At 43.2% G+C, this 12,573-nt stretch overlaps 1 long non-coding RNA gene across 1 annotated transcript in view; it reads right to left on the bottom strand.

Moving 5' to 3' along the window:
• LOC309515282 overlaps positions 1-12,141 on the bottom strand; it is a 71,722-nt gene extending 59,581 nt beyond the window's left edge. The window contains exon 1 of the long non-coding RNA XR_014212393.1: positions 12,061-12,141. This is a non-coding gene — a long non-coding RNA (uncharacterized lncRNA). The remainder of the gene's footprint in view (positions 1-12,060) is intronic.
• Positions 12,142-12,573: the final 432 nt, after the last annotated feature.

The following is a 12,573-nucleotide window of genomic DNA, read 5'->3' as shown; positions in this document are numbered from 1 at the left end:
GACATTTTCTATGTCAAAGAAATATTTAAATGAAATGCGTCGTAAGAGATTCCTACGGAGCCAGCTGTAAGTCTCTTTCCAGCGTTGCAGGGGTCAATTAAGGGAGCCAATCGTTTGGTTTTAAAACTTAAAAAAAAGAGAGAGAGGAGAAGTAAAGGAAAAAAAGTGGACAAAAAGTAATGTTAAATAGCATGGAGCATGACTAATGGCACAAGCATGTTAAAATCATTGGGAAAATGTCCTTGGAAGACAAATGAATTTTCAGCAGAATAATTAACTTAATTAACAAATTTGCATGCATATTCATCAGGCTATTGAAGTCTTTCCAGCACAGCTTGATGAGCATTGGTGTAATAATTGTCTCATTTACATTCTGCAATCTACTACAATTTGGGGCGGGGGGGGGGGGGGCGGACGAAAAACATCAACCTCTTCCCTTTGACATTCTTTGGGACCCCAACCATTTTAGTAAACATATGCAAACGCTACAGTTCTGTCCATTCAGTAGCCTTCTCCATCAGTACTTTTAGTACTGGCTCTTTCTCTGGCTCTGACGTTTTCCCCTCTTTTCTTCCCCCCTTCGCTCCCCCCCTCCCCTCCGCCACCCCTCCCTCCCCTCCTTTGGCCCAGGTTCTCTGTTTTGCCTCTGCTTGCTCTCCTGGGTAAATCTTGGCACCAGTTCTGACTTCAAATCTCCTGGGCCGCCAGACTGCATCATGTAAAAATTGCCATTTCCCTCTATCTCTGCAGGGCAATCTTTAAAGGCACTAAGGTGTGACGGTTCAGACTGGCAGCTTGGCAAGGAAGAGCTTCTGGATACCAGCGCACAGGAATCTGGAGGGCTCAATCTGACAGCCAGTCTGTACTAGGAACAAAAGGATTTTATTTTTTTATAAAGAGATTGAGAAAGGAGGGGTGGGGGAAGAGAACAAAATGTATTTTTACATATTGCAGACATATGGCCACAAGACCAGCAGAAATAGATTTAATTACCAAACTCGTGCATTACGGAAAAACAATCTATAACAGCACCATAAACAGTGATATTCTCATTTACTTTTCCCTCTTAGTGAAAATCGTTGGAGAAATTCCAGTTATACATCAGCTGTAATAATAATAATAATAATAATAATAATAATAATAATAAAGGTTAGAGTTGGAAGGTACATCTAAGACTGGCTTATCCAGTTTCATCTTTTGTGCTTATCCCTGACCCAGCTTGCTAAGTGAAATAAGCAGAAATAGTGCTTCTGAATTGCTATTTCCATTCTCAGAAGCCCCTTGAGAAGCATGACACATGGGACCTGTAGTTTATTGGTCTTCTTTCCAAGATAATCACATACAGTGCTATTCATCTAGAAAGAGGGGCCAGAACTCACCACAAACGCCTCTCTTGTTCTCTTCGAAAGGCAATGGCACACACCTGAGAGGTGCTGAAATAAAGCCCTGATCATATGCATTTTAGGCTTCATCAATAGGAAAGGTGGATCATATACCGTATTTTTTGCTCTATAAGACTCCCTTTTTCCCTCCTAAAAAGTAAGGGGAAATGTGTGTGCGTCTTATGGAGCGAATGCAGGCTGCACAGCTATCCCAGAAGCCAGAACAGCAAGAGGGATCGCTGCTTTCACTGCGCAGCAATCCATCTTGCTGTTCTGGCTTCTGAGATTCAGAATATTTTTTTTCTTGTTTTCCTCCTCCAAAAACGAGGTGCGTCTTGTTGTCTGGTGCGTCTTATAGAGTGGAAAATACGGTACATTCCGTGAAACAGGAAAAGGTCTCCAGGCAGGGCTAAGAAAAGACTTCTGTCTGAACTGTACTGTGGCCCTGTGTCCTGTGCAGAGGACTGTCTGGTTTTTGAAGAGCTGTCTAGTTTTAAGATAAAGAACCTTATAAAGGGAGAGACAGAGATCTTGGAAGTTGCGCATTGACAGCAAATTGAGGAGGCCCACAGCAGGCCCACCTGGTCACAGGCTACTCCACTATCATGAGATGCATAATATCGTTTATTTAAATTAGAATTAATTGGTTTTAAAATGGCATCTATACATATAAATCAACACATGCACATTTTATGGAAATCTATGGGATGCGGGTGGCGCTGTGGGTTAAACCACAGAGCCTAGGATTTGCCAATCAGAAGGTCGGCGGTTCGAATCCCCGCGACGGGGTGAGCTCCCGTGGCTCGGTCCCTGCTCCTGCCAACCTAGCAGTTGGAAAGCACGTCAAAGTGCAAGTAGATAAATAGGTACCACTCTGGCGGGCAGGTAAACGGCGTTTCCGTGCACTGCCAGAAGCAGCTTAGTCATGCTGGCCACATGACCTGGAAGCTGTACGCTGGCTCCCTTGGCCACTAAAGCAAGATGAGCGCCACAACCCGAGAGTCAGTCACGACTGGACCTAATGGTCAGGGGTCCCTTTACCCTTTACCTTATATCCTCTATGTGAGAATGTCACCTTCACAGAGCCATGCAGCCAATCAAATTGAGAACATCTTGAACCCCCGATGCAGTTCCTCTGAAATGCATACCAAGTAATGGGTGAAGCATCCTATCTTGCGGAGCTGAGCTGGCAATTTCATCTCTCTGCACAGCAAGGCATTCACCCTGATCCAGCTCCAGTCATGAAGAATTCTGCAAGATGGCTCTGCTTTAGTCTCCATCTATACAGATATTATCCACCCACACTGCGTTACTTTCAGCGCTATGTGCATCTATATTCTGCACCAACTAGTCAATCACACTCTGTACATGCACGTGTGCCTATAGAGCAGTGAAACTGTCCTCACTACTCTCAAAATGAGATAGTTGTACAAGCCCCAGAAAGGTCACCATTCTTTCACCTCAACACTAACTGACACACAGGCTGCACTCCTATACGCACTTATGGAAACACCCTTTTATTTGGTGGCACTTATTAGTGAGTAGAAATGCAAAAGAGCATACTGTCAGAGGCACAGCTTCTGAGACAATAGCAATGGCCTGACAGAGCAAGTCATCTGAATTAAGCCATATTAAGTTCAGTGGGACTTACTCCCAGGTAAATGTTTATGGGATTGTAGCATAAACATCTTCAATAGTCATTGGTAAAATGGTCTTTCTTTCTTTCTTTGCTATATTAGTAAGCTTGTAATTTAGCCTTAAAAAAACACAAAAAACTGTTTTCAATCAGCACAGACTATTCCAGAGTTAATGGCTTGAAGATTTCAGTCTAAATTATCAAAGTAAATTCCATTAAAAAATTATCAAACAAAAATAAAAATCACGATGAGACATGATCTCTGATTCATTCAAACACTTCGCACCATCCTTTATCTCATGCTGAATATTAAGTCTACAATCTTAGGAGTACTTTGAGGAGAGGGCTGGACTAAATTTTTTTTAGAAAGGGTTCTGTTACCTAAAACTGGGATTCAGCTGCACTTTCAGTTCCCAACTTGGCAGAGACCCTCCTTAAATCATACTCAGCATAGCATTGGCTGCTTCTACCCACCCAGACTTCTGAGAGAGTTGAGTCTTGAGCTATGTATAGTTTAGAACATTTTGCACTATCTGCAGGCTGGTTACCCAAATGGTTGCTTCGTTTAAAAACAATAACTTGCTGTAGACCAAGATGGCGACCGTGGGAGAAAAAATAGCACATTTGGGTAATGGGGAAAATTTCTTTCCGCAGAGAAACACCACCAGAAAGAAAAGACACCACCAACTGCTATGGCTTGTTAAGAAAATTAACGATACAGAAAATAACAGATTACTTTTCTAAAAAACCCTCACATATCTAAAACAATTCTGCGGGTTTTCATGGTCTGCATTATGCAGATGGGAGTTCTTCTTGTAAAAGGAATCCTGTCGCTGCTCCTTCAGTTTTTCTTTGGGAGCGGAATTCTTCTTATTTGCCATTTGCATTTTATTTGTACAGTATTGCCTAGTGGAAACACTGGGAAGAATATCTCCCATCCCATGAATCCGAAGAGAGAAAAGTGTGGCAGTTTATACATTTAGAGTTCCAAAAGATGCTCAACTCCAACTCCAATAACGCCTGTCCATTGGCTGTGCTCATTGGGTTTTATGGGAACTGGAGTTGAAGAAGATCTGACTGCATTGAAAACTCCATGGCGGTATTCACAGCTGTAGTTTTCTTAGGAGGAAAGGGTAAAGGGACCCCTGACCATTAGGTCCAGTTGTGACCGACTCTGGGGTTGCGGCGCTCATCTCGCTTTATTGGCCGAGGGAGCCGGCGTACAGCTTCCGGGTTGTGTGGCCAGCATGACTAAGCCACTTCTGGCGAACCAGAGCAGCGCACAGAAACGCCGTTTACCTCCCTGCCGGAGCGGTACCTATTTATCTACTTGCACTTTGACGTGCTTTCGAACTGCTAGGTTGGCAGGAGCAGGGACCGAGCGACGGGAGCTCACCCCGTCGCGGGGATTCGAACTGCCGACCTTCTGATTAGCAAGCCCTAGGCTCTGTGGTTTAACCCACAGCGCCACCTGTGACAGTACTGGAGTTAAATATTGTCTTTGAAATAGTGTCCTTTTTCAAAGTGAATATCATAGGAGTCCATATGCAAGAACACATTTGGGGTTGCTAGACTCACAGAGACATCAGAACGCTATCCAAAACCCAAAAATGTCTGCTGTCCAGTTTTTTTGATCGCCACTTGTCTGGGCGAACCAGCTTCAACCTTCTGCTGGTGGATGTGACTGATAGTATATATCAAAGTGGAATCGTTGTTTTTTTAGAGGTTTAACGTCCCATAAATGTATCAATTCTATTTCCCCCCCCCCCAGCAAAGTTAATGATGAAACCACATTTAACCCAGGAAGAGATGCAGAACAGATTGTCATGACTCACAACACCTGCCAAGTTCATATCTCTGATCCAAGCGAGGATCCGCCACTATTCCTCTATTGTTCGCCAAATCCATAGTTTTAAAATTAAGCTCCTCTACTTGCTTGAAGTTATCAGCTGCAAGAGGTTAAAAAAGCAGAAACCTGAATGGCACGGCTGTTATACTGTGAAAGAAAGAATTAGCAACATCCTAATCATTGATCAAAACAGAAAACCCTAAGCTATAAAAATATTGCTTCTTTTTAGACGGCTCCAGGGGTCGGAAGCCATGAATCACGAGGCTTATATGTGCTGGTTAAGAACTTCCAGAAACTCTGGTCTTCAAAATCATCCTACCGGGTAGGTAGAAATTTATTTTATATTTGATTGAATCTGTAAGCCATTTCGGCTTGGTAACATAGCACACTCTTAGACATATCTACTCAGAAGTACATTGAGTCCAATGAAGAAACTATGGCCTTCCAGATGTGTTTGGGCTACAGTTCCTGCCAGCCCTAACCATTGGCTATGCTGGCTAGAGATGATGGGAGTTGGTGCCCAATATCATATGCCCCCCCCAAGTTTCCCATCCCTGGATTACAACCTAAAATTAATGCAGTGTGTTCACCAGGCATGTCATGAAAATCCAAATCACTCCCCTACTTGAAAATATAACCAGCAATTCTTTACACCAGTGGTTTTCAAGCTGTGTTTTGTGGACACTTTTAACAGGTTCCTCACTGAGAAAACCCTAATAGCACATGCTGAAAAACAGATTGTCCCTCTTTCAGTGTTCACTTGCAATACGTAGCACATAGGATATTTGCGATGGATTCTAGGCCACACTCTCAGTTCTCACAAGGTGTCTGTATGAAGCATAACAAGCTAGTGAACTGAGGTGTCACGTAAAGTGAGTTTGCCATGTGAACTGAGGTTGTCACCAATAACATTCCACTGTTCCCAGGATCCTTTGCAATGTGCAAGGGTTTTTACAGAAGGCATGTGGAGGTTTTGAGATGGAAAGGGTTTCCTGAGGATATTTGGTAAAAGTACTGTTTTAATTGTCATCAGGGCACAACCCCATTGGAATGAAATGGATCCTTTTTTCAAAATGGATAAAACAGTTATAGCAACCTCCTACCTGTTCTAGCTTGTTTACACTTACAGCTTTCAGTAAAAGTTGCCCATCTTCACAAATAAACTTTGCAGATAACCAATTCTTGGTATCTCCAGGTAAGGCTGAGAAGGACTCTTGTCTAAAACCTGGAGAACAGCCGTCAGTCAGGGTAGACAATGGCTCAGTGGGGAGACCAGCAATATCTATGGTATTGGGCCAATGTTTTTATTCCTGCATTTTCTTAGCTTGGCAGCACTGCAGTGTGTGTGTGCTACTAACCCCATCTCCAGCAAGTTGCAAATTTGACTTTCCAATAATGAAGTGTTGGTGCATAGAATTAAGAAAAAGGATTGAGCAATGCATGTGATTTGGGATGTTGTTTGGGGACTTAAAAGTTTGAAATTACCATATTTTATTCCCATGGAATCAAACTCAAGACAATAAAATGCAAACAGTTATAATACCCAAAGCACTTTACAGCTGTAAAGCAAGCATCCTTATTACTTATTCAGATTTACTTTCCTGCAGTATTCAGCTTAGTTTTAGAGTGATATTTATCCAACTGCAAAGTTAGAACTGCACCTTCTTTCTTCTGCAACCATGCTATTGGGTGAAATCGGGTCCTCCCTTAAAGAGGGCACGTATTTCGGTGAGACCTGGAAAACCAAAAACTATTGGTCAGCCACGAAACCTGACTTGTAGGTCCCTCGAAGGCGGGTGTAATCTGGCCAATGGGAATCCACTAACCCAGAAATAGTACCTCGGGCTAAGGATGAGAACAGAAATTGTGCTCTGGCAGCGCAGCAGCAGTGCGAGGCCCCATTAGCTAAAGTGGTGTTTCAGGTTATGAACAGTTTCAGGTTAAGAACAGACCTCCAGAACAAATTAAGTTCTTATCCCTGGGTACCACTTTACTCTTGTACTCAGCTCCTGCTTGAACGTTTTCCTTTGGCCACAGTGAGAGCAGGATGATGGATTTAGATCAAGGGTTGGCAGCGTTTACCTCGCCTGGGCCGGTTCACTCCAGCGGAGATCCCTCCGTGGGCTGGATTGTGCATGCATGTGAGCGTGTGCACCCGCGATTTCTGGCGTCTGCATCTGCACAGGCACAATTTCCGGTGTCTGTGCAGGCGGGATTTCCGGCACCGCAGAAACAAGTCCCCACGCCGCACTGCGCTGGTTTAGTGCAGTGCGCGGGGACTCGCTAAGCGGGCGGCTGGGTTTGGGAGCAGCTTGATCCCCAGGGTGCCATCATGGCTGCCCCCCACCCGCGCTGGGTGCCCTGCCCCCGCAGGTGGCGTGCCCCGCCCCCAGGACTTGTGCTCTGCCACTGGGACGCACGCTCTGCCCCTGCAGGTGGCACTCTCTGCCCTGGGACGTGCGCCAGTCCTGCTCCGCCTGCTCTCTGCCCCCGGTGCCGGAGCATGAAGCTCCGCCACTGGCTTGTGGGCCAGTTAAACGACCCCCGTGGGCTGCCTGTGGCCCATGCGCCTTAGGTGGTCTACCCCTGACTTAGATGGATGATTGGTCTGATCCAGCAGATTCTTTTTGTGTTCTTAGACGGACTCACTGCCACTTCGCAGAGGTGGGCAGGAGCACCAAGGGCACCTTTCTGGAGGGCTGCCCCAAACCTGAAGCTGGCTTTGCTCATTCCAGACATGAACAGCTTCATGCCATGGCTAACACAGTGTTGTAACAGATGGCAACTACCTTTGGGATAAGCACCATGAAAATGTAGCGTGTGCAAACGGTTCAGAGTTTGGTAAGAATTAGGAGAAGGGGAAATGTTAGCCAAGACGTTCATCTGATACAGACGACTGGTCAAAGGTCACAGCAGGAGAAAGGAGGTAAAGGATCCTTTCTTATGAGTTAATCATCCATCAGGGTTGCCATCTTCCTATACGTTGCACAAACTTCATGGGGGTGTTGTAATAATTGGTTAATATCAATAAGGCGATGTAAAGATAAAGAATATCAGAGCTTTGTGCTATGGGTGGCGTGCATGTTTAAGATTACATTTTACAACGTGGTTATAGTTTCATTCATCAGCATGGCAATCTTGATATAACAGCCATTACTTAATTCTTAATTACTTAACTCATTACTTAATAGCCTGTCTTCAGATTGATCTTCTCAACAAGCCTTTTTGTCACTCTCCCCTGATGGCTGGTAACCTTTGATTCATTGCGCTAAATGGATTTTGGCTCCTCCTTTTGTGTTACAGCTTCACCTCTTATTGGTAATATCAAACAACGTTATACATGACCTTTAAAAGGACACAGGGCATCCTATTTATTTTGTGGGTTTTTGTATCGAAACATTTCCCAGAAAGAAGAGTTTATTAAGATTTATTTTCACTAGGATTTGCCTGTGAACTTAGCCAGCAACCAGGTTGTCTAAAAAGTGAATACTATGTCTAATATTTTCTCATTTTGATATTCACTTTGACAAATTTGCACACTGACAAATTTCTGGAACGAAACAGTCACATAGCTTCTATGCTGGCTGGCATCCTTTTGTTCCTAGTTACCATCTTTTCTTTCTGCTGTTTCCCTTTTCCTTCTTGCCCTCGCTTGCTGTAATCTGATTGGCTGCTAGTGTCCTGAGGAAAGGAGATTTCCTGCTCCAGAAAACCCTAAAAATCTTGCCCAGTTCTCAAATTCTGCTGCTGGTCTTTGAAACCACTCCTTTTGGCTGTGAAAATATTGATGCGAGCTGTACTTTTCTCTGCAGTGTTGGGAACGGGCGTATAAACACCTTCAGTATTCTGATAGTGGATTTAGTTAGAGAAAAGCACCAATAAAATAAGGAAGAAAACAAACATGAAGATGTATTTTCCTGACTTTTGAATAGGTGGCTGTGAGAACGGAGAATGAAGGAATGTGACATTGTATACATTTCAAAAATCAGCACAAGAATATTCAGATGCTTCTCTATAGTAGTGTGTATAAAAATGGGCTGATCCAGTAATATTATTAATTTCCCCCCAGTTTTCGTTCTTAGATTCATGGCTTTACATAGAGCTGCATTGCTGATATTTAAAAAATGCAAGCTTGCATACATTATTCTGTTGCATCCACTATATTCTGTTTTTTTGTGGGGAGGGGAATGCAGTATTAATTTTACGCTTTTCTTGCACATAAATGCCTGCATTTGCACCTTAACAAGCCCTGAAACATTGGTTACTAAACAACCATATTACATCTCTTGCATCTCCCCCCACTTTTGTTCACTAGCTATAAAATTGAACAACTGGGACTCTGAGACTTTGGCCTGGATCCAAAACTGAGCTAGATGCATCCATGCTTGGCTCTGTGCCCAAAGATATAATATTCAAATGTGACTTGTCCTTAATTTTTGTTTAAATCAAGCTTTCCTACTTCATTTTCTAAAGGGAGAACGGCATTTGCTATTACTCGGGATGCTACAGAAATTACTGTTAAAAGAAAGTAAACAAATCCCAAAATTTCCTAAAGCTACTTACAGGTCTTTTCTCAAACTCAGTTGAAGCCAACACCTCTCTTGATAACCTCTATATATAATAAAAATGTAAGAATGTCATCGTGCAGCCTTCACTGGAGGATTTATAGTGCCACCTCGCAATCCTGGATTTGCACAAAGCCACGGTCTGGGCAGGGAGGCAAAAGTGAAGACAAGTTGCACATCATAGGAGCAAGAAGGGAGGGACACTGAGAGGGTGGAGGTAGTGGTTTGAAACAATGGCAGACGTTTGAGTAATGCAGGGGTGGAGGAAACTGAGAGGAAAAATGTGGTTTTAAACAACAGCAGAGATTTGAGTAAAGTGCCTTCACTGTATTGTAGTATGGAATATTTGAGAACTCCATGTTCTTTATCTTTTCCCCCCAAAAGATATTTATTAAAGTTTTTTAAAGTATAACAATGAAAAAAAAATAAAAAGAAACAAAATACAACATAAAAACAGTTAAAAAGCAAATAATTTTCCATAACATATCTTCCTTACGCTTATTTCCCCAGACCTCCTCATACCTCCCTTCTTTGTATTCAATTTGTTAGTTCAACAAATCCTTACCATTAAGCTTTTACCCATTTATAAACCTTTTTTTTTTCGTATCTCCTAAAGCATTACAGCTGGAAACCCCTTAGTTTCTATCCAACATCCTTCTAACATTCATTAGAGAACTCCATGTTCTTTATCTCTCTCATGAGGCAGCTGAGGAATAGAAGAGGAAGAAGTTTGATTGCAGTGTCAGAAGTTTAAGTAAAGTGGATTGGAAGAACATTGAAAGGAAAATGACAGTTTTAAACAATGCCTGAGGGTTGAGTAAAGCATGGATAGAGGGATACTGAGAGGAAAACTGTGGTTTTAGAGAAGAGCAAAGGTTTGAGTAAACGCCTCTAACCAATGACTGTTCAGTGTCTGCTTGAAAACCTTCAGAAAGGGAGAGCCCACCATGCCACTAAATATTGTGAAGTTATTAATGACAATAATGCTTTGAAGAAGTACCAGTTAGATTGGTGTAATGACTTACAATATGATGAAGGCTAAAAATTGAGAACACATTTTGCAAACAAAGAGAGGACACTGTGTGTGTGTGTGTGTGTGTGTGTGACACTCAGCAGAATGCTGAAATTTGACATTTTGCAGAGCAAAGAGAGAACTTGTAAGTCAGCAAGTTGATGATATATTTCATTTATAAAGTATAATATAAAGTCTAGCAGGCCATTCAATCATTGGAATTGATAGTTCACCTCTTTTCCACTGAACATAGAAAATAAGTTTTCTGACTGAAGCTGCTGATTACATCTAGAGAAGCTAGATTTATGGACGAGCTCCTGTATTATGTATTGTTTTATCAAATTGTCTATAGCACTTTGGACCATTAAAAAGTTTTGATTTTATTTCTTACATCTTATGGCATAGCTCCATCAATGCGTCACCTCACTACGGTATTGTGGCTTATCTTCGACTAGCAAACTCCCAAAATAATTAACATCCCCTACATATTTTGTCTTTTGCGAAATCTGCACTTCCCCTAGCAGAAATAATAAAGTGGTTTAATAACTGTTAAATTGTTTGCAGGTGCCAGTCATAAGTGCAGACATGAATAAACCAAAATAATACTTTGCAGTATTAAAGCTTCATAAATGAACACCCACAACACAATGAAACAAAAACTAGCGATGAGCCGAAATGGAGTGGCCAGTTTTGTGAAAATGTTTGTCAGAAATAAAAGATGCTCACTTGGGGGATCGTTGCAAAAGGGCTGAGAAACTGTTCCAGAATGATACTTTGTTGTCTAGCTTCACAAGAAGCACTGCCCTAATTTGTATGGGCTTCACTTCGGGAGGCTGGTGGCCTGGAAAATAGGAGGGGTAGATTCCATCCTGTTGTCAACTGTCAGAGCTTGGTCAGATGCAGGTCAGCACACAAGACGCAGAGGCGGGCAGTGTAGTTAATTCTTTATTCAAGAAAACGGCATAAAACCCAGCAATGCCTTCCATCAGCCAGTGTGGTGTAGTGGTTAAGAGCAGTAGTCCCGTAATCTGGGGAACCGGGTTCGTGTCTCCGCTCCTCCACATGCAGCTGCTGGGTGACCTTTGGCCATTCACACTTCTCTGAAGTCTCTCAGCCCCACTCACCTCACAGAGTGTTTGTTGTGGGGGAGGAAGGGAAAGGAGAATGTGAGCCGCTTTGAGACTCCTTAAAGGGAGTGAAAAGCGGGATATCAAATCCAAACTCTTCTTCTTCTTCTTCTTCCATCAGGACTTGCCCCTATCCAGCAGTTGCCAGGGCTGATGGTCCCTGTCCTCCTCCTGCTGTATGGAGATCTCCTCCTCTGCTGGATGTTTCCCAAGCAGCCTCAAACTACATCAGCGAACCTCTAATCTTTGTTCTGCCCAACCCATCCTCCTGAATGCCCTTGGAGTCAAGGAGGGAGAGTGGCAGAAGGAGAGGCAAACTCCTTGGATTCTCCTGTAGCCTCTGCCCCAAGTCCTCTGCTTCAATACGATACAATAATCTTTAATGTCATTGTCCCACACTGAACAACGAAATTGAAAAATCTACATCAGACATTCAAAAACCAACAAGCCTGCAATCCCAGCCTGGTTAGCTCCCTAAAACTCTGATACCCCATAATTAAATATAATATACTCCCATGGAGACTACCTTACACTGCGTTTAAAACCAAAATCACATTTGGATGGAAACTGTTTCTCAGGCAGCTAGTTCTAGTCTTTATAACCCTGTACCTTCTTCCAGAAGGGATGCAGGTGGCGCTGTGGGTTAAACCACAGAGCCTAGGGCTTGCCGATCAGAAGGTCGGCGGTTCAAATCCCTGCAATGGAAGAGCTCCCGTTGCTCGGTCCCTGCTCCTGCCAACCTAGCAGTTCAAAAGCACATCAAAGTGGAAGTAGATAAATGAGTACCGCTCCGGTGGGAAGGTAAACGGCGTTTCCGTGCGCTGCTCTGGTTCACCAGAAGCGGCCTAGTCATGCTGGCCACATGACCTGGAAGTTGTATGCCGGCTCCCTTGGCCAATAAAGTGAGATGAGCGCTGCAAGCCCAAAGTCGGTCACGACTGGACCTAATAGTCAGGGATCCCTTTACCTTTTACCTTCTTCCAGAAGGCAGAAGCTGAAAGA

This window comes from Podarcis vaucheri (assembly GCF_965113315.1).
Source record: "Podarcis vaucheri genome assembly, chromosome: 12".
NCBI lineage: Eukaryota > Metazoa > Chordata > Lepidosauria > Squamata > Lacertidae > Podarcis > Podarcis vaucheri.
The sequence above is the reverse complement of the archived record's forward strand: the minus strand, read 5'-3'. Positions and strand labels throughout refer to the sequence as shown.